General features: G+C 43.1%; 1 protein-coding gene across 6 annotated transcripts in view; it reads right to left on the reverse strand.

The window, feature by feature from the left end:
* BICRA (BRD4 interacting chromatin remodeling complex associated protein) overlaps positions 1-23,942 on the reverse strand; it is a 93,838-nt gene extending 69,896 nt beyond the window's left edge. For 3 of the 6 annotated variants that reach the window (XM_081200125.1, XM_081200124.1, XM_081200127.1), the window contains exon 1: positions 23,838-23,942. The gene's annotated coding sequence lies outside the window, so the exon portion shown is untranslated. The remainder of the gene's footprint in view (positions 1-23,837) is intronic. The other 3 variants (XM_081200129.1, XM_081200123.1, XM_081200121.1) reach the window with 2 other exon arrangements.
* Positions 23,943-25,248: the final 1,306 nt, after the last annotated feature.

Here is a 25,248-nt window from a genome sequence, read left to right on the forward strand (position 1 = left end):
CTGAAACATTCGTATGCAGAGGCAAGCACAGGTAGCCCGCTTCTGCGCAGGCGGCAGAAACCTTTCCTTTACTTCCGGGTTTGCCGCGTGCATAACCCAAAGCATTCGCAAAGGGGTGGTTCGTATCCAGAGGTACCACTATAAAGCCTTAATAGCTCAGAACCGCAATATCTCAATGGCTGCCTCTCCTCATGTGAACCAACATGGACCCTGCAACCAACATTTGAGGCCCTTCTTCATGTGCCTCCTCCATGTGAGGTCTGAAGGGTGGCAACATAAGAGAAAGCTTTTTTTGCGGTGGCTCCCCATTTCTGGAGTACTCTCCCCAGTAGGCTCACTTGGCACCTTCATTACATATCTTTAGGTGCCAGGTAAAAACGTCAATGATCTATGTTCTTTTAAATGTGTTTGTGGGAAGGGGGCTATTAGTTTGTTTTTGTTTTTATTATGAACTTTGGGTTCTCATTTTGTGTTGTTATGTTGTGAACCACCCTGTGATCTTTGGATGAAGGGCGGTATACAAATTTAATAAACAACAACAACAATAAATAATAACAAACAAGCCCTATTCTTGAGCAATTATCCTTGTTAAGACCAACTGTATGATTTAACTTTTAAAAACATTATCCCCTGTTACGAAAGGTGAAAACTGATATAGTGAAGATAAAACCAACCAATACTCTCAAATTCTCTTAGCAATCCATAAACAGAAACCAGGTCAAAACCTAATCTTCAGACTCAGAGGACAATATGCCATGCAATGTTTCTGTGCAACAACTATTTATTTCAAAGATGTTCAGCGACAGAAAATAATATTCACTCATTGTGAACTGGCTAAAATAAAGAGTAGGGTAAGATGGAGGAAATTTATCTTCTCTACGTAAAGCATTCATATTTATTAAAATTGAGGTAGCAGATGAAAGGAAATACAGAAGAATTATAAAAAATGAAAAGCTATTTTGAAGAAGCTTTTGCATATCATAAAAGAGCAGAACAGAATTTTTAAAAAAGGGAGCTTGCAGTCTAAACTTTAAAAAGGAGATAGTGGCTGAGCAACAATGTGTGGAAGATTTCCAGTTTTAGTCAAGCTGGTGCTGCTGTGATCATAGGTGATGGCTGAAATGTCTCATCTCCAGGTCAAGGGACCTTCCTTTTTGCAACAGAAATCCATGCCTGGTTGCCCTCTGCCCTCTGCCCTCTCCTCTTCCTTTCCTCCTCCCCCCCCACCCCCAACATACTGTATTTATTTCTAGCATTTTGCTTGAAATTATTTCCAGACTTGCATTCCGTGAACCACAGCAGGAGGAGGAGTACAATAAGATGCAAAGTGTTCTCTTTTGTAGGGGTGGGGGGGGAGAGATGGAGTGCGCTGCGTTCTTTGCCTCTTGCTATATCGCAGATGAGTATTACCTCAATCTCTGTAAACCAGGCACACTGTCACGCTTGCCTAAACAACAAGGTATTCAGAAATGGCTCTTAAAAGGAACGTTTTTCAAGAAACCAATCCTTGCAAAAAGCCTTTAAAAATGTTCTAGCTGCAAATTATTTTATGTGAATTCTAAGCTTGTAAAAATCTGTCAGGTTGATTGTTTCAGAAAGACCAAAGACCTTGGATCCCTGTGAATGATAAGAAGCAACAAGGTCTTTTCAAACAGCCTCTCATATTCAGTTGCTGAAACCTGGGCAGAGAGGGCACTAGTAATCAGTTGCATTATCAGGCTTGCCCAGAGTATATGCAAGAGTCTCAACCCCACGGTATTAACTCAGCTGCTATTCCCTCCCTATAGTGATGCCTCACTCCTCCTATCCAGCTCCTATGCCCCCTGCAGAACATTCCCTATTCCTATACAGTGGTACCTCGGGTTACATACGCTTCAGGTTACAGACTCTGCTAACCCAGAAATAGTGCTTCAGGTTAAGAACTTTGCTTCAGGATAAGAACAGAAATCGTGCTCCGGCGGCACGGCGGCAGCAGGAGGCCCCATTAGCTAAAGTGGTGCTTCAGGTTAAGAACAGTTTCAGGTTAAGAACAGACCTCCGGAACGAATTAAGTACTTAACCCGAGGTACCACTGTATAAGGCTGCCAGGTCTTAGGGTCTCTGTCTACTTCTCAGGGTACTGAGTTTGACCTTAGAGTGAAGAGTGACAAATTATTTTCCTAAGGATCAGCCCCCGTTTTTCTCCTTCACTCTCAACAATGAAACAGCCTCTTTATTCTCTACTGTTTTCTAAACCATTAAATTCACCACTTCATCCACTAGGCCTCTGTAGGCTTCATTCCCACATGTGACTTTTCACCAGCGAGTGCCTCTAAGTTCTACCCCATCAGATGCTAGAGACTAAAACTGTCAGAGATCTGGCAACCCCACTGTGCTTGCTACTCACACACCTGAACAATATCTCCACACCACTGCTCCATTCTGAGTTAATGGCTTTGTAGCTGTCAGGATCTCTGAATTCAGCAAGGTCACATTTCACATTTGGGAAGCCTTGGGCTTTGCGTAACAGTGGACCTATTACTAATAAAGCACCTAACATTGCGCCCTCAAATGGTATCCTGCACTTGAGGAACACAAATCTATGTCAACAGGAACAAACAGCTAGATATGAAATAGGAACTGCTAGGATCATAAGGAAGGACAGCTTTGCAAATACGTGGCCACAAGTGGCTGGTTTGGGTAGCTGATGGAAGCAGTTTTGCTGCCCATCATGCTTTTGTTGTCAGCAGCAAGACAGGTTATTTATTTATTCCACTTATGTATTAGCTGCTTTCAAAGGCCAAGCCCTCACAAAGTGGTGTACAGAAATCAATAAAAACAACAGAACCACAAGCAGAATACAAATCACTCATACAAACTAAAAAATGTATGAGAGAGATGGAATTTGATCCCCAAAATTATCTTAAGAAAAGGCAAAAGTGGATGTTTCAAAGGCCTTATTGAATACCAGAATGAGCCAATAACGGGTCCATTACTGCAGAGCAACCCCCAAGAAGGCCCCGTTTAATGTTAGGTTAGTAAGCACTGCACCTAAGGAAGCTGGCTTAGCTCCGACCTTCTTCACCACCAAGCAATTAAAAAACAAATTCCCTTAAATAGTCTGACTTGTAGTGGCTGTTTTGCCTGCTCGATCTTGTGTTGGGTGGGGGTGAATATTTCTCCTTCCCTTTTTAAATTGAGTTTTGCATGTGAACAATTATCACTCCCCCCCCCTTACAAGCAATATCAAAAGAAAACAAATCAGAATAAAATATCAAATAACTTATCAACACGGAAAGCTTCTGCTGAGATGTCTATGTTACTCAAGTAAGTTTATTTCATTTTTTTGTTATTTTTGCTGTAAGAAGCTTTATTGATTTACAGTATATAGACACATATATTTGTTTTAGATGATTTTGGGTGACCTCTTTTATTAGTTCTCTGTTGCTTTTTCTGGACATTTTAAAAAATAATTGTGTGTTTTACTTTTCTTGCAAATTGCTTTGGGACTCCTTTTGGTTATGTGAAGCAATCATCAAATTTAATAAATTAAACTAAATTGAAATACCGTACCCTTTGCTCAGCCACTTATTCCTCTTGGGGTTTCATACTCTTGTTTGCAAGGCAAGCATAAGTCTGAAACCTCAGCAGGGGGGGAACAGTGAGTGTGGGAAGGGTTTAAGCACCCTCCCTGCTGCTTCTCCACTATAAAATGCACCCTCCTGAGGGTAGTTTGAAGCACAGATTGGCCACCTGGATAATGTTGCACACAGCGGCCTTTAAAAAGACATAGGCACCGCACCATGGTGTTAGCAAGTAATCAAGATCATAACAGTGGCTCTCTGGTGGAAGCTGCTAAATCTAGTCACAGAGTATATAGCCAAAGCACTGAACTGAAATCAACAAACCAGAGAGCAACGAATGTGTCCAATAAGGCACCAAGCCCAAAGCTGAGGTGACTGGGCCTTGTAAGGGCTTGTAACAAATGTTTAAGAAACATAAAGAAAATTAAAGTGTGGCTTAAGGCATCTATAGGCTTGCGCGCGCGCACACACACACACACACACCACGGAAGTAAAAGTTACTCTAAAACAGGAAGTGTAGATTTTAGCATGTGAAAAACAGTAAAGCCAGAGAAGGAAGAGTGTATGGTACATTGAGGTGCATGCCAGATTTTTTTTACTGGTATCAAACACGGGAACAACTAATTAAGAGAAGTGTGTTGAATAGGTGGGTGGAGGAAAGACATAAAAATATGATGAGACCCAGTGTAAAATATTCAGAAGAAAGAACTAAAGATTGGAGGAAGTGAAAAGGGATATAAAATTATTTTGGAAAGAGATGCCCCGCAATCTGCTGCTAAAAAGCATGCATAGCCTGAAGACAAGATGGGGAAAACGGCAATAGCAGCCAGAGAATTGCCGTAAGTGTGGCTGCTGAATGGGATTGGCAAAGAGATATTTAGAGAATTTTGCCAATATTGACTGCTTAAATTAGTCTTCACCTGGCATTCTAATGACACTGGACCATTTGAGCAGATGGACATGTACTATTTGGCAACTGTCATGTCAAAACTCATCCTGAGCTCATCTGACTGGCTTGGTTCAAGGTGTGCCAACAGGACACAAGGGAATGAAGATGTCAGATCTACATCTGATTGCTTTTGGCTTGCACAAGCAATGCTCAAAAGTGTCCACTGTTAATGGGTAGACTAGGAGCAGCCATCTGGTACAAGATCATGGAGTAGGAGTCAAGCCTTCGAAAGTCTAGTCTGGTAATTTCATCTCTGTTCAGAACATACTGTTAATTTGTGTTATTTCAGCATAACATAAAACAAACTATAAAACAAGAGGAAAACAGTGGATGGCATGTTACAAGATGAATGTATCAGTACTTCAGGTAGCATAGCACAGTGGAACTCATTATTTGGTAAAGGCTAAGTTGTGCAGTGTGTGTACAGTGGTGCCTCGCAAGACGAAATTAATTCGTTCCGCAAGTCTCTTCGTCTTGCGGTTTTTTCGTCTTGCGATGCACGGTTTCCCATAGGAATGCATTGAAAATCAATTAATGCGTTCCTAGGGAAACCGCCTTCGGACCAGGTCCGGGGACAGTCTGTCCCCGGACCTCTTCTGAAGGCTGGGGGGGGGGACAAGGGCTTTTCTTCCCACCCCCAGCATTTTAAAAAACCCTGGGACAGCGGAGGACTGTTCCCGCCCCCCCTCCCCCCTTCGGAACAGCGTTCCGAAGTGGGGCGGATGGGGCAGCTGTTCCCGCCCCCCCACCCCCCTTCGGAACAGCGTTCCAAAGTGGGGCGGATGGGGCAGCTGTTCCCGCCCCCGCTCCCCCCTTCGGAACAGCGTTCCGAAGTGGGGCGGATGGGGCAGCTGTTCCCGCCCCCCCTCCCCCCTTCGGAACACCGTTCCGAAGGGGGGCGGATGGGGCAGCTGTTCCCGCCCCCCCTCCCCCCTTCGGAACACCGTTCCGAAGGGGGGCGGATGGGGCAGCTGTTCCCGCCCCCCCTCCCCCCTTCGGAACACCGTTCCGAAGTGGGGCGGATGGGGCAGCTGTTCCCGCCCCCCTTCGGAACACCGTTCTGAAGTGGGGCGGATGGGGCAGCTGTTCCCGCCCCCCCTCCCCCCTTCGGAACAGCGTTCCGAAGTGGGGCGGATGGGGCAGCTGTTCCCGCCCCCCCTCCCCCCTTCGGAACAGCGTTCCGAAGTGGGGCGGATGGGGCAGCTGTTCCCGCCCCCCCTCCCCCCTTCGGAACAGCGTTCCGAAGTGGGGCGGATGGGGCAGCTGTTCCCGCCCCCCCTCCCCACTTCGGAACAGCGTTCCGAAGTGGGGCGGCTGGGGCAGATGTTCCCGCCCCCCGCTTCGGAACAGCGTTTTAAAATGCTGGGGGTCGGCAGCAAACGCTCCCGACCCCCAGCATTTTAAAATCTCCCCGGGACAGGGGGAGATTTTAAAATGCTGGGGGTCGGCAGCGCTTCGCTCCCGACCCCCAGCATTTTAAGATCTCCCCGGGACAGGGGGAGATTTTAAAATGCTGGGGGTCGGCAGCGCTTCGCTCCCGACCCCCAGCATTTTAAGATCTCCCCGGACACGGGGAGATTTTAAAATGCTGGGGGTCGGCAGCGAACGCTTCGCTCCCGCCCGCCAGCATTTTAAGATCGCCGGGGCAGGCGGGGGGAAGGCAGGGGGGGGAGCAAAGACTTTTGCCCCCCGCCGGCCTTCAGAAGAGGTCCTCTTCTGAAGGCCGGCTGTGGGCGAAAGTCTTTGCTCCCGACCGCCAGCATTTCCCTATGGGCTTTCGTCTTGCGATGCAAGCCCATAGGGAAATTCGTCTTGCGAAGCGCCTCCAAAACAGAAAACCCTTTCGTCTTGCGGGTTTTCCGTCTTGCGAGGCATTCGTCTTGCGGGGTACCACTGTATATGTTTGTGTGCATGTGTGTGCTCTCCAAATCCAGTGTGATAAACTTAAAAGACCTGCAGTTTAAATGTGTTTGCGGTTTGTTAAGTACTGCAATACTTCCATGTTCTTGGTCTCTGTATGTTTTGTTTATAATATAATATAATCTTAGTCTCCTGGAGTTCAGTGTGGGAGATCATCATGCCTTTAAAAGGTAGCTTGACCCAAGAGAAATGGAGCACAGACTGGACTGAGGAAGTATTCTCTGAAACCTCTGCTGTTCTGTGCAGTACAGCTGTACCTCTGCTTACGTATCCCTCCGGTTACATAAACTTTGGGATATGTAAGTGGCAAACCCAGAAGTATATTTCCGGGTTTTTGCAGCGCGCACATGCGCAGAAGCACTCTACCACCGCCAGTTGCAAAAACCTCAGGATCCAGCCGGATCTCCGGAAGAGATCCTGTCCACAACTGGAGGTACTACTGTAATTTTTGGGGGCATACCTCCTTGGGGATGTTCAGTTTTTGTATTGTTTCTGTATCTGTGTTAAACTTTGTATTGAAAACTGAAAAGCATCCAGGGATTTAAAGTTGTACGAGCATCTTCATTTAAAGGTTTATGAGAACGCATTCTTTTGTGGATCACATAGACTAGACCTGTTAAATAATTTCCTTTGGTTATTACAGAATTTTGGATTACGGCTTTTGGCTGTTATTTTGCCTAAGGAAAAGCACCAGCTTGAAACACACTGGGAAATGTATTGGTAGGAATACCCAGGGTCGGGGGTCATGATTCTGTTTCACCTACTTTCTCAATCAATAGAAACATAGAAACATAGAATCCTAGAGTTGGAAGAGACCACAAGGGCCATTGAGTCCAACCCCCTGCCAAGCAGGAAACACCATCAGAGCACTCCTGACATATGGTTGTCAAGCCTCTGCTTAAAGGCCTCCAAAGGAGGAGACTCCACCACACTCCTTGGCAGCAAATTCCACTGTCAAACAGCTCTTACTGTCAGGAAGTTCTTCCTAATGTTTAGGTGGAATCTTCTTTCTTGTAGTTTGGATCCATTGCTCCGTGTCCGCTTCTCTGGAGCAGCAGAAAACAACCTTTCTCCCTCCTCTATGTGACATCCTTTTATATATTTGAACATGGCTATCATATCACCCCTTAACCTCCTCTTCTCCAGGCTAAACATGCCCAGCTCCCTTAGCCGTTCCTCATAAGGCATCGTTTCCAGGCCTTTGATCATTTTGGTTGCCCTCCTCTGGACACGTTCCAGTTTGTCAGTGTCCTTCTTGAACTGTGGTGCCCAGAACTGGACACAGTACTCCAGGTGAGGTCTGACCAGAGCAGAATACAGTGGCACTATTACTTCCAGTTACAGATGGGTAGCCGTGTTGGTCTGCCATAGTCCAAATAAAAAAATTCCTTCCTGTAGCACCTTAAAGACCAACTAAGTTAGTTCTTGGTATAAGCTTTCGTGTGCATGCACACTTCTTCAGATACACTGAAGAATCTGAAGATTCTTGTATCTGAAGAAGTGTGCATGCACACGAAAGCTTATACCAAGAACTAACTTAGTTGGTCTTTAAGGTGCTACAGGAAGGAATTTTTTTATTTGGACTATTACTTCCCTTGATCTAGATGCTATACTCCTATTGATGCAGCCCAATCAATAGAATCATAGAATTGTAGAGTTGGGAGAGATCCTGATGATCATCTAGTCCAACCCCCTGCGATGCAGGAATATGCAGCTGTCCCACAAGGGGATCGAACCTGCAGCCTTGGCAGCACCATGCTCCATCCAACTTAGCTATCCAGGCCTAGTAAGAAATATCTGGCCGCTAGTTTCAGCCTTTCAAATTATTTGAAGACAAACATTGAAAGTAACTTACATTGGATTCATTACTGCACTTACTTCAGCACATTAAGTTCTGGCACATATTTATTCATTTTGAAGAAAGGAAATGTTATTCCTGTGCTATAGATGGAGGACTAAGGAATACTTAAAAGAACACAATTATCACGTCCAAAATCACAATAGAAATTTGAAACAAAATGTGGTGTTTGTATTTGAGGCAGACACTAAAAGTGGCTAATTAAACCATCAATGGCCTTTTAAACTGTGTATGGTTACTTTGTTTGTGTTTTTGTGGCTCCTTCCTTACATATCTTTAGGCACCAGGCGAAAACGTTTCTCTATAACCAGGCCTGTGGCTGATTAACCTTCTATGTCCTTTTAAATGTGTTTGTGGGAGGAAGGTTATTGGTTTGTTTTTGTTCTTGTTTTATTATGTGTTTTGGGTTCTCATTTTGTATTTTTATGTTGTGAACTGCACTGTGATCTTCGGGTGGTAAGGGGGGCATACATATTACAATAACAATTGTTTATGGAGGAATCCAAATCCAAGATCACTGGGATGAGGAGCTCTCCAGCTCAGCTGACTAAGCCAGGGGAAATGCTCCATCCCTGCTCAGATGGAGATACACGGGTGCAAGTCCTCCATCCTGGCTCACTTGGGGGAAAGTCCTGACAAAGGGAGGGGGCTTGCCCATATCTCAGATTCTGTTCAGCTTGGTCAGATGACCTAGCAACTCTGAAAAAGTTACATTGGAAAAAAGGGTGGCACAAGTCAAACTCTATTTTCAAGGCTTGTTTTCCCTCAGCCCATCTCAGTCTCACTCCTGACTGGAGTTCTGAATAGGGGGATGTCACACTAACGCTATTCACCCTGGCATAAATGATGCCAGCTTCCTATAGTTTGGCTTGCTTTGTCTGCGCCTTAAATACAATGGAGATTTTTTACACTTATAAAAAAAACATTATAGCTTGGTTCACACATAATGTGAAGTCAGTTTGTTTAACAAACCACAAATTGTCCCAAATACAAGCAAAAAGACCTCATGGCTTGTTCTCCTGAAGTTTGTTTTGCCTCATGTTTTTGTTTTTGTTTTCTTGGCAAGTATCTGGGGTGAAAGCAAACTGCTGGGTAGAATTTGTGATGTGGCTTAAGAGTTATGTGTGAACCAGGTCTGCAAACACTGGCAAAGTTGTGCTTAAAGATGTTACAACAATCCTTGATTGGCTCAAAGTGGACAATGGTGTGGAAGACAGAAGAATAAAGGCCAAAGCTGGCACTGGGCCGTAGACATGTAACTAAGCCTGGGGTATATTTTTCTTTAGCTAATATAGTATAAGGGATGTGGGTGGCGCTGTGGGTTAAACCACAGAGCCTAGGACTTGCCGATCAGATGGTCGGTGGTTCGAATCCCTGCAACAGGGTGAGCTCCCATTGCTCGGTCCCTGCTCCTGCCAACCTAGCAGTTCAAAAAGCATGTCAAAGTGCAAGTAGATAAATAGGTACTGCTCTGGGGGGAAGGTAAACGGTGTTTCCGTGTGCTGCTCTGGTTCGCCAGAAGCGGCTTAGTCATGCCAGCCACATGACCCGGAAGCTGTACGCTGGCTCCCTCGGCCCATAAAGCGAGATGAGCGCCACAACCCCAGAGTCAGTCACGACTGGACCTAATGGTCAGGGGTCCCTTTACCTTTAATATAGTATAACATATTGATCTACTGAACAGCTTTGCAGCAGAAATTAATATCTATACACAGCCCCACCTATTAGGATGACAAGCCCCTCCAATGATGTGTAATACCCCAATCCTGATATCACAATGTGGTATGGATGGTGTTTGACCTGCAATGGGAAGCTATTTTCAGGCCACATTCCCTTCTGGGCAACCTTCAGAGAGCCACATGTCAGAGGCAGAAATGGGCTTAGCAATAAATGTTAATTTTACTTTTGTTCAGTAGGCTGCCTTATACACACACACACACAAACACACACACACACACACACACACACACACACACACACACAAAATGTCCTGCATCCACAAAAACCAGAGTTCAAGGAAACATTCCAGAAAGACAAAAACAGGAAGGTATGAAGCAAGGTCAGTGAGGAACGCAGGTTGAAGAGAGTTCTGAGGGCCAAAAAGAGAAGGCTGGATGGCTGCATTTGACCCACCCCCACCCCCACCCCGGCCTGAGGTTCTCCATTCCTGCAATAGAGGGCATATTATAGCCTCCAACAGTAGGATGCTCCATCACAGACAAATGCTGCTAATAAGGAATGACATGTACAGATGATGACACCCAATCTATCTTTCCTCTCCATCACATGCCAGGGAGGTTGTCAAGGTCCTAAATAGTTACTTGAAGTCATTAATATATTGGTAGCAAACAAAGTGAAGCTTAATCCAGAAAATACAAAAACAGCCCTAGTTAGCAGAACTGTCACGATAATCTGGGAGCGGTAGCTTAACCTGTTTTGGATGGGACTGCAGTTCCCTTGAAGTCCTGGGTCTGCAGTCTGGGCATATTCCTGGAGTTGACTTTAATTTAATTGCCTAATTCAGGAGTGGCCTTATCCAGTCTATCTTATTTATTTATATGATTTTATTTACCCACCCATTACCATAAAGTTCTAGAGCACATTACAACAAAACCAAGAGACAACTTAAAATTTATAAAATTTGTATTTTATAAAAGATAAAATACAAACAAGACTTACTACAACACAAAAAATTGAATTTAAAACAGAGAAGAGAGGTAGGTCCTGAACACATCTCAGTTTCCAAAGGCCAGACACATGTATTCAGAGTACAATGAAAGCTCTACAAGAACTCTAAACACACCTCCACGAGGAGGGAATTCAATAACGGGGGGGGGGGTATTCTCTCCCTGACCATCACCCTCAAACTTCTGAGCACTGTGGAACTACCAAGAGGGCCCCCTTCTGCCAAACTGAATCCTTAAAAGGGTCTGTAGGGAAGCAGGTGGCCTTTCAGATATTCAGGACCTAAGTCATATAGGAATTTGAACTCCTTGAATTAAGCCCAGAAATGAACTGGCAACTCGTACAGCAGCTTCACAACAGAATTTATATGAGTTCTATGCAGAACTCCAGACAGTAATCTGGCTGCTGCATTTTGAATCAGGTGAAGTTGTCTTCAAGGGCAGCCCTGCACGGAATGCATTGTAATAATCCAATCTGGAGGTTACCAGAGCACGAAGCACAGTGTCCAAGTCATCAAAAGGGGCCATAGCTTAAGAACTAGCTGGAGCTGGAAATATGTACTCCTAGCCATTGAGGCCACCTGAAACTCCAGTGACAATACTGGATCCAGGAGTATCCTCAAGCTATGGATTTGCACCTTACAGGAGGTTACAGTCACAATTAAAACAGGCTATCTCCCCACATCTCGGACCCAAGAACTCTGAACACATGATACCTCTGTCATGTCAGGATTCATCTCAATTTATTGGCTTATTTGAGAAGATTTGTATACCACCTCCAGCCATCACATCTCCCAAGCACAGCTGTAGTACCTGAATCACCTCTCCTGTTTCAGATGAAATGGAGATATAGAACTGGGCATCATCTGTATATTTGTGACACCTCACATTAAACCAGCGCCTAGTAGTGTTAAATAGATCAGGGTGGTCCAACATGTGGCTTGCAATGCCTTCTTTTGTTGGCCTCTGCAACATTTGATGCCCCCTTCTAGCCCTCACACTGTTTTCCCAAAGCCGGGTAAGTGAGGCACCAGGTTTTGGGAAAGAGGTGCAAGGCTCTGACAGGGGTCCTGGAGACCTCCCACCTTCTTCCCAAATTAGGGAGTGTGTACTTAGGGATGTACAAATTAGGGAGTAGTGAAGTACCCTTGCAGCCTAGTCAGTATGAAAAGTTGGGCCGCCTGGAAATAGATGCTAAATAGCACCGGGGGGGGGGACACCAAAATATTGTGGGACGCCAGACAACTTGCATGGCAGCAATCAATAGCCTCCCATTTATTTATTTGATAAGATTTGTATACCACTTAGTTACACTGGGATTGGATGGGTACTCTATGTGAAGATCTCTTTGAGATGCCTGTAAACTTCAGCTTGTCCAGATTGCAGTAGCTAGAATTCTGATCAGAGCTGATTACCAGAAGCATGTGAATCCCATTTTGCAAAACCTGTGCTGGCTCCCTATCTGTTTCTGAGAGTAACTCCAAGTGTTGATCATTACCTTTGAAGCCTAACAGTTAGTACCAGGACATCAAAAGGACCACCTCTTCCCATAGAAGCTTGCTTCCTCATTAAGATGCTCCAGAGGGGTTCTCCTCCACATCTTTTTAATATATGGAATGGGCTGGGATGCAGGAAAGGGCTTTCTCTTGGCTGCGCTTAGCCCAGCCTTCCCTCACCTGGTCCCTTCCAGATGTTTTGGACTATAATTCCTAGTCATTCTTGACTATTGGCCATGCTGACTGCACTGCTGGGAGCTGTAATTCAAAACATCCAGAGGCCCTCAGGTTGCAAGAAGGAAGGCCTATCATCGTGGAACTGCCCCCCACCCAATAATGAGTTCCTCACTCCTTCCCTGATGGTTTCTTACTGTCTCATGCCTTTTCATTTTAACCTGTCAAATTGTTAACTGTTTTAATGCTCCCTTAAATCTTCTAATTTTAGAGTTCTGCTCTCCCTTTCTCTTAACTGCTAAATTTGTAGTATATTTATTGTCATTGTTAATAAAAACTTTTTTTCCTTGGTGCTTCCCCTGAAAAGGCCCCCAGAGCAGCTTACAGGTTAATTTAAATTCTGTTGTCTTAAATTTAGATGTTGCAAGCTACCTTGAGAATTTTAAAAATGGAAAGGCAGGGTATAAAGGCTTCCAATAAATAATATTTTCATTGGCTGAAATAGTGTAATTACTTTTGATGTTGGGCAACTGAAACAGAATGAAACAAATAGACAAACACTGCCATAGCAGTGGAAAGATGTGAGCACAAACAGTTATAAATTCACTGGGCTGCACTGAAGAAGCGCTCATTGTGGCCTGGGGAGACCCGAGGTTTAAATTCTTGCACATCCATTAAGCTCACTGGATTCTTTTTCTATACGGTACAGGGTAGTTTTAAGGACAGAATGTTGCAGCTAATATAATCCTGAACTCACTGGAGGAAGTGCAGGTTGCAAATTGTGGTGGCGTAGAACTTTTTATGAAAAGCAGTAAGACTGGGATGATGCAATATACTCACCATCCTGTGTTTGCATTCCTTACAAACATTTTACAATTACACAACCGTAGTATTACAAGCAGAGAGCGGCTAACATCCAGGAGAAAACACTCACAAAAATAGAACCACCAAGATGTAGTCAGGGATGGGGAAGTATAGTGATCATTGCTGCTGCCCTGTGCTGGTGTATATATGTGTGTGTGTATGTATATATATATATATATATATGCAGGTTTTGGTGTCTTCGGGTGTCTTCCCGTGTAAGAGTTGGGGTGTCTAGGCGACGTTTCGACGAGGTCTCACTCGTCATCTTCAGGCTGGTGCTTTCGGCTTCTTGTTACTAGAACAGAGCAGGATCTCAGTGTTTGAGTTCCTATAAATACTGTTGAGGGGGTGTGGTGTATAGCCTCCAACGTTCTGGGCAGAGAGGGAGTTCCCAGGTTAGTGTGCCTTTTCTTCTTTTGTTCCTTAATTACTTGAGGGATATCTTGAGTGATTTCTTGAGTGATATTCTGAGTACCACTTAGGAGGGTCATTAGGTGTGGATTAGTTGCTAAAGCTTTCGTGTCTTGACCTCTTGAGCTTGTGAAAAGTTTTTCTGAGAAGATGGCTGTATTGCACTTAGTTGTGCTCTGGCTTGGCTTCGTGTATAGGGGCGAGCTGTGGTTTTGTGCCCTGTGCCAGCCAGATCTGTGTAGGGATTGCAGGGGGGTGCAGCATCCGGAGGTGCCACTATGGTTTGGCTACTGGATGGTGTCTGTACTTTATCTGTGGAGAGGGTCTGGGTTTGGGTCTGGTGTGGTTGATTGGAGATGGCGTTCTGTGTGTCTCTGGTTCTGGTGTCGGTTTTTGTGGGGAGGGCTAATTTCCAGATGTCTGGCAGGCGGGACGTGTCCACAAAAACCGACACCAGAACCAGAGACACACAGAACGCCATCTCCAATCAACCACACCAGACCCAAACCCAGACCCTCTCCACAGATAAAGTACAGACACCATCCAGTAGCCAAACCATAGTGGCACCTCCGGATGCTGCACCCCCCTGCAATCCCTACACAGATCTGGCTGGCACAGGGCACAAAACCACAGCTCGCCCCTATACACGAAGCCAAGCCAGAGCACAACTAAGTGCAATACAGCCATCTTCTCAGAAAAACTTTTCACAAGCTCAAGAGGTCAAGACACGAAAGCTTTAGCAACTAATCCACACCTAATGACCCTCCTAAGTGGTACTCAGAATATCACTCAAGAAATCACTCAAGATATCCCTCAAGTAATTAAGGAACAAAAGAAGAAAAGGCACACTAACCTGGGAACTCCCTCTCTGCCCAGAACGTTGGAGGCTATACACCACACCCCCTCAACAGTATTTATAGGAACTCAAACACTGAGATCCTGCTCTGTTCTAGTAACAAGAAGCCGAAAGCACCAGCCTGAAGATGACGAGTGAGACCTCGTCGAAACGTCGCCTAGACACCCCAACTCTTACACGGGAAGACACCCGAAGACACCAAAACCTGCATTCCTGTACCCGTGAAAATCTACGAAAGCATATATATATATATATATATATATATATATATATATGGTACAGAAACTATGATAAGCAGGTCAAGGTACAAAGGTCTTTAAGGGAAAGACTGCGAAGAAGGTATATTGCCTGCTGTGATATGTACAGAAGGCAGCTGTGTTCGACTATCAAAAGACACAAGGTGTTAAATGGGTGTGCGGTCCCCAGCTTCTCAAATAAATTTCAAGAAAGCAATAGCTTGCGGGATCCAATTGCAAAAAGAAAGGGGGGGGGGAGGTAAAATGCAGCGCAACTTAAAAGCTAACTGAACTAGATGGCTAACAGATGAGGTAGGCAACATGAAATGCTGCCTGAAGAATAAAGGAGCAAGAAGCAGAAAGTGTAAAGAAATCTGCTGTCTGGCTACTGATGACCTAAACCAGTGACGTCTACTGAACAATCTGTCCGTTCCTCTTGTTTTTCAGCAATACGCCTTAATCTGAGAAATTATTATTATGCATTTTTGTGCACTGAATTCTACCTTGGTGGAATGAATTCTACCTTCCAGTGTGATGATTACAAAGTGTTTCCAGAAGACTAAATGATACACAGTTAAGAGAATCCCTGAGAGAGGAAAGTCCCAAATGTAACTAGTTTATTAAGTTTCCTGTTTAATTGCATTTAGAAGTATGTAGTTACCCTCCCCAATTATCACAATGCCCAGGAGTAAATTACCCCACAGTAATTCATTTGTGGATGTGCATACACAAGATTATCAGATTCAAAAACTGTAAACCCGAAGATGTGGATTTTCTGAGGAGTGGGGTAGCCAAAGGCAGCAATTATTTTATTAATAATAATAATTACTATTACTGTTGTTTTTGTGGCATTCCTGCATTTGAACCCAACAATGGAATGGAAGCCCTAGAGGTCAAACAGCTTGATTCACAATTGAATTAAATGGAGGGGTGGAGGGAGAAATACAACTCCAAATTTAGAAAGTAGTATGAAGAAAGTGAATTGATTCTTCTCATTATTTCAACTCACTATTTCTTCATTCTCCACAATGTACAGGGAATCCTGCTTTGGGAGTTGGGGCCTCTTCTCCCTTGTTAAAGTTGCAAAGGATCACAAAAAATGAAGGACTTCTTACGCAGTCTTATTCCTCAGTGTCCTGAAATCTAATGTGTTCTGCTTACTGGGGAGGGAAAGGTTTTTTTCTTGCTGACTCCAGAGTGTAGAAACACATCAGGTGTGCTTCTATTCTGCCACATTCCTTGGGTGAGGGCCAGGGGAAGCCACCTTTTCCTCAACCCAGAAAACATAGAGAATCAGACTATATTTATTGAGTGTAAATCATTGCTTCCTTGCTAGTGATTAGGTGATACAAGCCACACCACTGCCTGTTTAAACCACAGATACTGGGCTGAGTGTTTGGACAACTGCGCCTCAAAGAATATTCATTTCCTCCTAGCTCTATTTCCCCCTAAACCCAGCTTTGTCTGAACAGGATGAAATTTAAGTACTATAGTTTAACTAAGTCTGGACCAAGATGAAAGTCCAACTAAACCACACACTGAAACTTTTTTATTGGCGTATTTTAAGTCACTTGTGTGTGCAAATGAATTCATAAGGATTTATTTAGTTTAAAGGCCTATTACTTTTAAGGAAAGAAAATCTGTTGAGTGCATTTGCATTTAAAACCAGTATTAGAACGAGTGCCACAAAGAACTCAATGCATAGCTGCAGGGGAGTATTGGGGATGTGCAAGGATGCTCTTTGAGCTTGGTGCAGGGTGATGGCTAGTCTCGACTAGCCCCTCAAGTGTTGTGAATAAAGAAATGGAATGAGTTCCCCAAATTGGATACAGAAAATCTACACTTGGCTAGTTTAGAGATTTGAAAAACCAATGGGGAACTTATTTGCACATAACACGTTGCATCAAACTAAGTCCTAGTTAGAGGAGACCCATGGAAATAATTGGACTGAAGTTACTAATGACGACTGATTTCAACAGGTTTACTCTGTGAAGGCCTTAGAATCCACCCCACTACAATCATAATGAAGGACAATGTTCTCAAGCTGCAACTTTTACCTCTGGAGCATGGCCCCCCCAAAAAATGCAAGTGAAACAAGGGTAACATGCTGATTAGTTAGAAGTCAACTGGCTTCCCCTCCCTTTTAAACAAAATAGTAAGTGGACAGAACAAAATAGTTACAGATAGGTAGCCGTGTTGGTCTGCCATAGTCAAAATAAAAAAAATCCTTCCAGTAGCACCTTAAAGACCAACTAAGTTAGTTCTTGGTATGAGCTTTCGTGTGCATGCACACTTCTTCGGATACACTGGATACACCAGATACACTTCTTCAGATACTTCAGATACACCAGTGTATCTGAAGAAGTGTGCATGCACACGAAAGCTCATACCAAGAACTAACTTAGTTGGTCTTTAAGGTGCTACTGGAAAGAACAAAATAGGTATAGGATGGGAACAGGAAGCAAACATTATTAACTAAGGAAATAGGGTGGGGGACTTCATAGAAGTAGATAAACGCGGGGATTCCTAACACTGGCTCTTGTAACTGCAACTGTAGACATGTGCTTGCATTGGTAGCTTTTATCCTCCTCCTCCTACTCCTGCGTTGCTGTGAGCCAAGCCACGGTTTAGCTTAGTGCATCATCTGAACCTGGGCTCATAGTTTGTCCTGTTCCAAACAAAGCTACAAACTATAAGCAAATTTCTTCTTGGGCTTCTGGCTTGTGGTTTATCTGAAGGAGACAAATCATGATCCCTGAGGCCACAACACACTAAGTCAAACCATGGCTTAGCTCACAACAGCAGAACTGGACAAGCAAAGTGGCCAGAATCTCCTTTCTAAGAGTCCACATTTGTGCTAAGCCATGGTTTGGCTCAGTGTTAAATGTGACCTGAATCAATGTCTTCCAAAGATCCTGAACAAAACTTTTCCCATTCAGTCTAAGTTACACTTTTCAACAAAACTGGCCACTATTTTGTAAATTGGAATCAGTATAGAACAGATGAACAGGTGACTCTGCAGATGTTATGTATGAAATATGCTTGTATATAGGATATTGTATGTAAATATAAAAACCTAAATACTAATTGAAGAACTCATTTCCCATAGGTATGCCATGAAGTCCCATTGCCACATTTTCTGCTCCCTTCACATCTGTCTTTGTTTCTGAATTAGTTACTGAGAGCTTAATAGCACAGGAGGCCAGATTTGGCCCAGTGGCTGCTGGCTGTTGACCATCATTTAGAGTTTCATTCACAAAAAGTACACTACCTATGATTTCAACTAAGTCAACATTCTCAAAGTGTGAAGCAAGACCTCCTTGGAAGACTAAATCTCTTTCCCATCCAAAGTGTTTATTTGAAAGGTAAACAAAAAGTGGAGTTGCACTCCACCTGACCCTTCTCAGTCTGAGTGATACAAACAGCATACATGTTTCACTCCTCGTGACAATCCTATTTTGGTTACCTTTTTGCTACCTCCACCGTAATGAATGCAGAAGAGCTAAAGTGGATTTGCTCCCTCAACTTACTCAGTTGTAGCACTGACACAATGGAATGCTCTCCGTAGAGTGATTACCAAAGTGTTTCTTTATGCTTTATTATTGGCTGGATTCCCCCCCCCCCCATTTCTATGTTGTTAGCTTCTTTCGACTTCCCCTACACTGCAGGAAGAAAAGTGTGACAGTTAAAAATAAATACATTTTGCAAATCCAGTTGCCAATAGTTTGTGGCCATGAGCAATCACCTTCTGCCATATTTTTGTTTTTTGTTTTGCTTTTATTTCAGTCAGAGATACTCCATTTCCATTTTATTTTTCAAATAGTCACTCTGACAAAAACTGGATACCCTTGAGATAATACAATGCATACATATTTGTGCCTGAATATTTACACACATACACTTGCAATCAGGAAGTTTCACTAAGAGACCTAAATAGTCACATGACAGTTTAACAAGCCTTGTTTTTCTTTCACCCTATTTCCCCTCATGTAATTTCTTTCAAAACAATAGCTTAGTCTTTAAAACTAAGGCTGTGAGTTTGGGATAAAAGTATATATTTGGTCGGGTTAAAAGTCGAAGGCACACTTGTTCATGTGTTGGAGCCATTTTGGCTCTGGTATGTTATTGTCATAGGGTGGAAATAAAACATGAAGAATGCTCTTTTTCTGCTAATTTTTATTTAATTGCAAGCAGATTTGTTCTTCAGAATCTCAAAAAGACATCTATTGAGATTTGGATGACATGCAAACTAAAGCTAAAATCAATTAACCATTTAAAGCTGATGACTTAATAAACAAAACTCAACGTGTAAACCTTTAGCAATTTGTATCAGTAAAAGCCTCATTTCACTTAAGCATATACCCCTATCTGTCTAAGTTGTAGGCCACTCAAAAACCTGGCAAGACCCTGAAGGAACATGGTATTACATCACAGATCTACATGCTTTAAATATGAGGTTCTACAACTGCCTACCAAGAAAATTCAGCAACTGAATTTTTGTAGATTAGTATGATTTAAAATTGTCTGTTCTTGGTGATTTACATACTTTCCAATTTTAAATTGATGTATTTCCAGAACAAGAGTCTATACCAGCTGATTGCTGTAACTATTAAAATGTATTGGGTCGGAAGTAAATAAAGCCTTTATGCTACCCAGAAGCATAATCCAAAACCTTCCAAGCCAAAACAGCCTTTGAACTACAAAATTATATATGCCAAGCCACTCAGAAGCTGTCTGGGCAAGTAAGCAGTATAGCAATTAATAAATAAAAAAATAAGAAAGGAGGTAGGGGGAAACATGAAATTAATGGATTTCTATTGGTGCTATTGTCCCGAGCACACCCAGGACAAATGGTTGATAGTTTAATTCTTTATTAACAAAGCACACATGGTAGCTCCTAAGGTGCACAGAACATGGGAACAAACTTCTGGTGACTAAGTAGCTGGCATCCCCTGCCCAGGCTTGTGCTCCAAGCTGGACTCTTGGAGCAACAGCAGAACCATGCCTCTACCCAAACTAAAGCACCCTCGTCTGATAGTACATGCACAAGCATCCTGTGAATTCTCCTAAAAGGAAGTTGCTGTTGTGTCTGTCTTTTCAAGCCCCTCCTAATCCTGGGTCCTGGTCTAAGAAATTATTTTGAAAACAGTATGTTTTCTGATAAGAGAAAATGATGCTGAGATACAGCAGTTCTGCAAACCCAAGCAGGGTGGTATCCTTACTGCAGATATATGAATCTCCTGCATGGTCAACAAACCTCTATCTCTGTAGCTAGTACAGAGCTAGTTTCTGGATTATGGTACAAAGCCCCCCCCCCCCATTTTGTTTATTAAGGTTATGCTCCTTCCTCCTATTGCAATCAAGGTGGTTTACAAACATTAAGTAACCAATCAGTAAAACATAGCATTAAAAACCAACACATGTCCAATAGATTTGTCCACTAAAACACCATTGAAGTATCTCAACTGAGTCAGCTGACACCCAATAGAATAAAAATGCCTTCAATATGCACCAAGAGAGATCAAAAGAGAGTGGACCAAACCTCAAGACAGCAAGTTTCACAGTTGGGCATAGCCACAGAAATGTTTCTCTCCTAACCCTCAACCAACCATATCTCTAACACAGGCACAGACAAACGTGGCCCTCCAGATGTTTTGGGACTACAACTCCCATGATTCCTAGCTAACAGGACCAGTGATCAGGGATGATGGGAATTGTAGTCCCAAAACATCTGGAGGGCTGAGTTTGTCTATGCCTGCTCTAACATCATTAGGATATTGAGAAAAGCCTCCCTTGCAGATCTTAAACTAACAGGAAAAGTTGTATGAGAAGAGAAAGATCTCTAGACTAAATCACTGAGGGCTTTAAAGGTCATAACCAGGACTTTGAACTGTGCCGAGAAACAAACTGGAAGCCAGTGCAGTAAATCAGTATAATGTGCTCCAAAGGCTGAGTGCCCATCAAGACCCTTGTGGTTACATTCTGGACCAAGTGAAGATTCTTCAAAGGCAGCCCCATGTAGAGTGCACTGCAGTCATCAAGTCTGGAAGTAACTAAAGCATGTGTCACCATAGCCAGGATATAACTTCCCATGGATGGATGCATCTAAAACACCAGCCTAAACTGGGCAAATCATTCCAAACCCCAGCTGCTACCCTTGCATCTAGGGGCAAAGCCGGGTCTAAGAGTACTCCCCAATTCTGAACTTCTTTTCCAGATCATCACCAAAACTGCCGTTACAAATGACCATTATCTGAAAACCTTCTCTTGATGATCTCTTTATGCATGTAACGGGGTGGGGGAGCTCCTACTGGAAGATCAGATAGTTTTTTTAAAAAAAACTTGGAGGGAGAGGGTGTCAATAACATTCTGAAACCTCTCAAGCATCCTGCCATACAAATAAAAGATGCATTCCAGGTTTTCTTGCGTTTTGTGATTAAGAAATTCAGTTCATGTACTGTATTAATATCCTGAAATATTTGGCATTAAAGGGACACTATAAGAACAGTGTTCCAAACAAAACAGCAAGAATTGAACCTATTAGTGCTTTCAAGTGATGAACAGTTCTAGAGAACTTGAAAGCTTGCACACTATTTTCTGACATTTTGGTTGGCCTAATACGGGTATTGTCGTAATAAGGATTTTGGAATTTTCTTATGGGCCCACGCGGCTACCGTTATTTTCTACTTGTCAAGTATTAGAAATACATTTACTATTTGGTGGGACAGAAATATAAATAATAAAAGTTCAACTCATACTGTTAATATCAGCATCAACGGGCACATGGTAATCTGGCACAACAAAAAGGCAGAACAACTTCTAAAGGACAGTTGTGGAAAACATACCATATGTTCTTTAAAAACAAGCAAATAAAAAAACAACAACCCTTAGTTCTCCTTTTTGAAAAGCAGAGGTGGGAAGTTATTCAGAATTGTTCCAGTTGATCTTTTTAAAAAAGACATGGCAATAATTGGATTTTTTCCCCAGCAAGCATAAACAATATAGAATTCAAATCTTGTCCTAGAATTCTGATTCTAAGACTTTGATCTTATCCACATTTACTTGGCTATGTGGGTGATTTCGATGGGACATTTGTTTAAAGAAACAAATGTGTTTAGGATCATAGTGTGAGTAATGTCATCTGTACACATTTTTAGCCAGGTAATTTCAGTGAAACAGTTGACTGGTTGAGCACTTAAGTAAAAAATCAGGAATCTAGCAAGTAAGTGAACCTGAATTACAAGCAAAACAAACCCCAACTCATATCACCATGACTTTTCATTTTAGATTAGTGTAGTTACTTTTATAAACAACCAAATAAAAAGGAAAACCTCTCCTTATATTGAATATATTCAGATACCCCAAACAATCAAGTATATGATTTTGGGCAAATCCACTACAATACTTCAACTCCTTTCAGTGAACTGAACACTCAGCTTTACTGTATAACGTTTTGATATATATATAGTATCAATACTCCTGATATAGTCACTACAGAGATGTCCATAGAATATGAATCTGCTCATGGCGAAGAAGAGCTGTTTTAGAAGCACTTTTGAAAAACACTGGATTTACAAAACATATACAGAATCACCTCTCATGCTTTGCGGTTTGTTTATTATTCTGAACTCAGAGGTATGCAATTATTTGGATAAACTCCAGAAGAGATTGGACAACTAACTGGGACATATAGAACAACAGGACAGGGCAGGACAGAGAACCAAAGTTTGTAATGTATTGCAAATATGTACACAAACATATAAAAAGAAGCAAAACCCAAACATAACTGTGTTGGGGGGGGGGGCAGCCATGATTCACACACAAAATGCACATCTGAAAACCAAAAAATATGTTTTTATTTCCTGGAAATATATATGCTCAGGACAACACAAGAATGGATCGCAGGAGCACAACATACCATTTGACTACCAAAAAACCCCAAACATTGAAAATTTCTATCCAATGTATTATCACTGAGTTGTATTGTTGCTTTTTTTGAACCAAATCAGCACAAAACAAACAAGCAGCGGTTTACAAGACAAGGCCAGAGGCTCAAGTTTGAGATTTCATAAAGAGGTGGAGAGAAGGTTAATAGAGGATAACCCGTATTTGGCAGGTCTTCCTTGTTTTACAGAGCCCAAGAATTAATTTTTACTATAGTGTTTGGATATGTCTTTAAAAGCAAATACCTATAACACTGGATTTCCCTTTTCAAATTTGACACCAAGGAAAATAGTCATTTTTTTGTGCTTTATATCCCACCATCCAAGCAATCAAAAACCAAGCGAAAAGACCCATCTGCTAGGGGCATCCTTTGCTTTTATTTTGGAGGTGGAGTGGGGGTGGGGAAAACGAAATAGACGATGCCTTTGCAACCGGGAAATCAAAACCCGACACATAACCATCCGACGCTGCGAATTATCATCTCTTCTCTTTTTCCCCTTTTCCCCAAAGCGCCCCCCCCCAATCTGGTGGAGAAGGAAAACCTATTCTAGAAGGCTGTGGGGATATGCGAAATAAGAGATGGGGGTGGGGAGAGAACCTCCCAGCGCCCCCTCTTCGGCCACAACGATTAGAACGTTGTGTATCATTTTATAAAGCTACATTGTATTCTGTAGACGTGCCCTGCAGACGCAGTAATATGAGGCTGTTTGGGGGGAGAACTGGATTGGGGGAGCAATGGAAAGAGATCAGGGCTGCTACCCAAGGAGGGGGGGACACGGTTCCCTTTCCCCCCAGGTTTTTTTCGCCCTGTCACAGCCCTGAGTTGCAGGTAGAGAGAGTTAAGAGATTTAAAGAGAAATTGCTACATTGTAACAAACTCACCGTGATGTTTGAGCAGCAGTCAGCGCGGGGTCTCCGAGACATCCCCGCACGGGCTCCGGAGGCAGGACCCCAGCAGGCACAGACTCATAGAGGGTCAGCCAAATGCCTGATTGCAATGGAGCGAGGCGTCTAAAAAAAAGGAGGGGTAGGCAAAAGATAAAAAAAAATAAAAGGACGGAAGGCAAGGGTTTAGGGAGGGGGGAAGATACCATACAGCTAAATTTTTATTTTACGTTTTAAGAGAAACGATGAGGAAAAAAAACCACTTCCCTCCACCCCTTTCACTTAATTTGCATTTGTGTTGCCCCACCCCCTCTCTCTTTCAAAATAGCCACACGCGCGCGCACGCTCAAAGGAGAGCCTCCGACGAAGACATTATTACCACGGGGCTGTCAAGCGCGGGGTGAATTAAAGGTACAGGCACACCAAGCGACCTTCATGATTGACGTGCGTTTCAAGCTAAGCTTCGCATCCCCAGGAGGGAAGAGCTCGGCGCAAGCAGACGGAGGGGGTGGGTGGGAGCGTTTTCAGACCTTACGCGGGTGGAAAGAATGGGTGGGATCTTAATTCGAAGCGAGCTTCTTAATAACAACCAATTTCAACTTAAGAAGAAAAAGCTCAACTCGTATTGAACAGAGAGAGAAGGAGCACTTGTCATTTCTATGAAATGTGAATGATTGAGAGCAGATTCGCATTAGAGGGCTTTTGGCTGAAACTGCTAACATCCCCACCAAAGGTTTAAAATGACACTTTTATATGAGAACCACCCACTCATTTAAGCAACTACAGCCCCAAGTGTACTAATTCCAGCAACTGTATTCTTAAGCATACATGGGAGTAAGCCCTGCTGAACTCTGTAGGACTTGCATCTCAATACGCACACTTAAGGTCACTGAGCATATTAGAAAAGGCCAACTGTTTGAGAGTCATACTGCCTGCAAAGGTAATTGTAACACACACTTTACAGAAGCCAGAACACTAATCCAGGTGTGGGAAACCTTTGCTTCTCCGGATATTGCTGAACTACAACTCCTATCATCCCTGGTCATGGACATGCCTGATGGGAGTTGTAGTTGGGCACAGTTGGAGTATGATCTGTCTTCTCTTCACCCCTAAATTACAGAACTTGGGGTGTACTAATTAAATTATATTTCCTACTTATACCAGACCATATTGGATTCTATGGGTGCAATCCTGTGCAAATGTAGTTTTGTGTGTGTGTGTGTGTGTGTCCCAGTTCTTCTGCCTTCTACTACTACTCTCAACTCTTGTAGAAGCTTCCCTGCCCGAAAAGGCCATCATCTTCAAATCCCTTTCATCTGCACGTCTCTTCAAAATCACCATCACACCACCTACTCTGCCATCTGTGGCAGGCTGAGTTAACCCTACTGGCTATTCATTCTTCCTTATT

This window comes from Podarcis bocagei (genome assembly GCF_964188305.1).
Source record: "Podarcis bocagei genome assembly, chromosome: 7".
Classification (NCBI taxonomy): Eukaryota; Metazoa; Chordata; class Lepidosauria; order Squamata; family Lacertidae; genus Podarcis; species Podarcis bocagei.